The sequence below is a fragment of the Lucilia cuprina genome, chromosome 6, assembly GCF_022045245.1.
Source record: "Lucilia cuprina isolate Lc7/37 chromosome 6, ASM2204524v1, whole genome shotgun sequence".
Classification (NCBI taxonomy): Eukaryota; Metazoa; Arthropoda; class Insecta; order Diptera; family Calliphoridae; genus Lucilia; species Lucilia cuprina.
The window spans coordinates 53,168,560-53,173,470 of record NC_060954.1 but is presented as its reverse complement, the minus strand read 5'-3'; the positions used below and the strand labels follow the sequence as shown (position 1 = coordinate 53,173,470).

Genomic DNA, 4,911 nt, shown 5'->3' with positions numbered 1-4,911 from the left:
TTTTGATAAATTTTGCATTAAATAATACATTTTATTGTAAAAAACACACAAATTATTTTATAAAACAATTAATATTAACAATATTAAAAATATATATATATATATTTATAGCTTAATAACTTGTCATAAAATCGTTACGCCTTAAACTCTTGATATAACGCACTGGAAGTTCGGGTAAATAAACACAAATAAAATACATCAGTGGACCAAAAATTATATAAAATGCCAACCAAAAAAATAAAGTAAAAATTGTAAATGCATCCATGCGTTTTTTTAAGTTTTGTACAAGTTCAAATAAAATGATGTAATTGTCAAGGCGATTTTAAAAGATTTTTGTTTTTGTTTAATATAAACTTAAATACTAATATCACTATAATTAATTAATTAATGAATTTTGTTTTCAAAAAAAAAAAAATCACAAAATTTCAATAAAACAATATTTAAGCAGGTAACTTTAGTACACAATTTTAAAACAAAAAATGTAATAAAAACAAAATACACCGTTTAAGAAAAATAATTAAAAAAGAAAATATTCGTTAATTAATGCAGTTCCCTATAAATCCAGTTGGAAAACAAACTAAGAAATGCGGAACTGTTAGGAATTTTCTAGGAATGCCATCTGTAAAGATACAAAAGTTAAATATAAAATATTATTAATAATAAAAAAACTAGTTTGAAATTGAAAAAATAAGTTTTAAATTTTTTTATTATTAAAAAATAAACAAAACAATTGTTTCTTTTGTTTAGTGAAACCTACACAAACAACAATAAAAATTATTATTAGCAATTCACAGCTTTTGTATTTTTTGTTTGTAAATCATATAAAAAAGGCGAATTATTAATTTCAAATCAAATTCATACAAAAACAAAAAATAAACTTTTTCTTAACTCTCCAGTTTAAACGGTCTTATTTTGAAATTGTGTACTTGCACTCTCTATGTTCTGGCTCAGACTGATTGTTTGTTTAATAATAAAAGTTTTGTTAACGTGATTTTATAAAAATTAAAAAAAAAATGTTGTTTTGGCCCAAGTTTTACATACTAATAATGTTTATTGGTTGGTTGTTGGTGTGTTTTGTATTTTTCATGTATATGTACATATATGTTTCAGTTAGTTTAGATACTCCTAAATTAATGGGGTTTTTTAGCTACGCTGCTGTATTATATACACCAAGGGTAAAGAACAAAAAACTTTGTACATATGTTTGTATGAGAAATTTGTGAAAAAAAAACGGCCAATTGATAATAAATGTTGTATTGTATGATTATACACAGTAGAACTTCTATAGTTTATATTTGAAATGTTCTAATATAGTCCCGTCTATAATCTTGTCTATTAGACTTGTTTATAATCTGGACTATTAGTCTTGTTTATAGTCTGGACCATTAGTCTTGACTGCAGTCTAGACTATTAGTCTTGTCTATAGTCTGGACAAGAGACTTGTTTGAAATCTTGTCTATAGTCCGGATTATCTTCTCTATAGTGTGTACTATAATCTGGACTAAAGGCTTGACTTTAGTGTGGACTAAACTCTTGTCTATTGTTTGGACTATAGGCTTGTCAATAGCCTGGACTATAGTCATGTCAATAGTTTGGACTTTCTATGATCTATAGCCTAGTTTACAGACTGGACTGTAGTCTAGCCTATAATATGGACTATAGTCTACTCTACAGTCTGGACTATAGTCTAGGTTATAGTCTTCTCTAGTCTGAACTAAACGATTGTCTATGGTCTTTTCTATCATTATCATTTAGACTGTAGCCGAGTCTACAGTATGGACTATAGTATAGTCTATAGCCTGGACTGACGTCTAGTCAATACTGTGGACTATAGACTAGTTCAAAGTCATTACTATGGTCTGGTCTATAGTCTGGACTACAGTCTAGTTCATAGCCTGGACTATAGTCTAGTTAATAGTCTGAACTATAGTCTAGTCTATAGTCTGGACTATAGTCTGGACTATAGTCTAGTCTATATTCAAGTCTATAGTCTAATCTATAGTCTAGTCTATAGTCTCGACAATAGTCTAGTCTATAGTCTGGACTATAGTCTAGTCTATAGTCTGGACTATAGTCTAGTCTATAGTCTGGACTATAGTTTAGTCTATAGTCTGAACTATAGCATAGTCTATAGTCTGAACTATAGCATAGTCTATAGTCTGAACTATAGCATAGTCTATAGTCTGGACTATAGCATAGTCTATAGTCTGGACTATAGTCTTATCTATAGTCTGGACAATAGCCTTATCTATCGTCTGGACTATAGATAAGGCTATAGACTCGTCAATACTCTGTATTATAGACTAGTCTATACTATGAACTTTATGTGGATTATAGAACTATCTATGCTTTGGACTATAGAACTATAGACCAGTCTATACTCTGAACTATACTCTAGAATATAGATTAGTCTATACTCTGAACTATAGACAAGTTTATACTCTGAACTGTAGACAAGTCTATACTCTGAACTATAGACAAGTCTATACTCTGAGCTATAGACAAGTCTATACTCTGAGCTATAGACAAGTCTATACTCTGAGCTATAGACTAGTATAAACTCTGAACTATACTCTGGACTATAGACTAATCTATACTCTGGACTATAGACTAATCTATACTCTGGACTATAGACTAATCTATACTCTGGACTGTAGACTAATCTATACTCTGGACTATAGACTAATCTATACTCTGGACTACAGACTAGTCTATACTCTGGACTATAGAATAGTCTATACTCTGGACTATAGAATAGTCTATACTCTGGACTATAGAATAGTCTATACTCTGGACTATAGAATAGTCTATACTCTGGACTATAGAATAGTCTATACTCTGGACTATAGAATAGTCTAAACTCTGGACTATAGAATAGTCTATACTCTGGACTATAGAATAGTCTATACTCTGGACTATAGACTAGTGTATACTCTGGACTATAGACTAGTCAATACACTGGACTATAGACTAGTATATACTCTGTACTATACTTTTTCTAAATGCGAAAGAACAGTTAAGAAATTTATTAAGTTTAAAAGTTTATTTTTTTGAAAAAACAACTTTGCAAAACAATGGAGATTATTATGTTTAAACTTTTATTTTCACATGTTGATAAAAAAATATGTATTTATTTGTTTTTTTACTTAAATAGATATAAATTTTTTATGAATAATAAATATAAATAAATAAAAAAACAAAGATAAATATTTTCAAACGATTAAAATAAATTTATAAAATAATGAAAAAAACACCTGTAGCATTTATATGCACATTTAATTAAAGTCTAGTAAAACAACCATTTTTTAAAGTTTTGAACCCATTGTCATGTTAATTATTCTTTTAAACATTTTATATCCGCTTATACAAAATTAACAGTTCGATTGATTATTAAGTAATAATATTTTGTTAACAGTGGGAATATGTACGAACATATGTCAAGAAAATTATAACTAAAATTTTTGATAATTTTATAGATTAAAATTTTGTTCTTAAAAAAGTTTCCAAAATTTGTTTTTGACGTTTTATTGCGATTTGATAAGGGTCGTACGCTAAAAAGATAATTTGCACTTGTTAAGTGTGTTTTAAGCACGTCTATTAATAAATCTAAATCGTCATTGATTTTTTTTTGTAAAATTTCCATTGCAAATTATATTTTCTTTATAAATTTATATTAAGATATCAATAATGATAATAATATTGTCAAAAACTTAACTTTTGGTAATGTCATCTAACAACAAGATTGTTGTTAAAAAAATCTATCAAAATAAATAAAATAACATTACAATAACAAATACCAGTTCATACTAAAAACAGCTGTAACATTATAATTAAATAATTCTTAAATAAATTGTTTACATTAAAAAGCGTGTTAATTGAAAAATGCAATTTAAAATTAAATTTAAAAAAATTCATAAAATAATTATGATACATTAACCCTTTCTTTTTCGTACAAATTCCTAATTGAAAAAATGAAAACCAGCACAATAACAATTAGTTAGTTAGACTTTAAGCCAAGACTATCGAATCAATGGATAGATAACCTTGAGTATTAGAAACACAACTACAACGTTTATGACTATTTGTTCTAAAACTAAATTGACTTTGGTAGACTGGTTTTTTTTATTAACACTTTTATTAACAGAAAAAAATGTTAAATTAGTTTTGCTTATTTTCTACTTTACACTTTGTTTTACAGGGGGAATTTGATTGTAAAAAACAATATTAGAAAAAAAAGCTAAACTATTGCAATTTATCTTTGTGGTTAGCAGTTGTTTAATGTTTTGAATACTTCCGATTGTAATCTGTCTAGAAAACCACATTCTTATTGATATATTTAGCTCTAAATTAGTTACTTACTCACTCACTCATTCCTAGACAGTGGGTATTAAATATGGAATAATTCACAAAAAATTTAAAATATTTATTTCTTGAAATAATTATCATATCTAACAAAACTCGGATTTTAACAGAACTTTGGGATTTTTCTGTGACAACAAAGATTCTTTGTCATTTTAAGAATTATAATCCAAATAGTTTAGTTTCATCTATGGTATATACTTGTATATAGATTATTTAATGTTCTATAATAAAGACTATATATAGTTTGAACAACAGTTTTATGCATAGACTATAGTCTTGTCTATACTCTGGACTATAGACTAGTCTAAACTCCGGACTATAGACTAGTCTAAACTCTGGACTATATACTAGTCTAAACTTTGGACTTTTAGTCTAAACTCTGGACTATAAACTAGTCTAAACTCTGGACTATAGACTAGTCTTAACTCTGGACTATAGACTCTATAGACTAGCCTATACTCTGGACTATAGACTAGCCTATACTCTGGACTATAGACTAGCCTATACTCTGGACTATAGACTAGCCTATACTCTGGACTATAGACTAGC

At 27.5% G+C, this 4,911-nt stretch overlaps 1 protein-coding gene across 1 annotated transcript in view; it reads right to left on the bottom strand.

The window, feature by feature from the left end:
• The window catches only part of LOC111687248, a 13,166-nt gene continuing 8,255 nt past the window's right edge, over positions 1-4,911 (bottom strand). The window contains exon 5 of the mRNA XM_046955203.1: positions 1-619. The gene's annotated coding sequence lies outside the window, so the exon portion shown is untranslated. The remainder of the gene's footprint in view (positions 620-4,911) is intronic.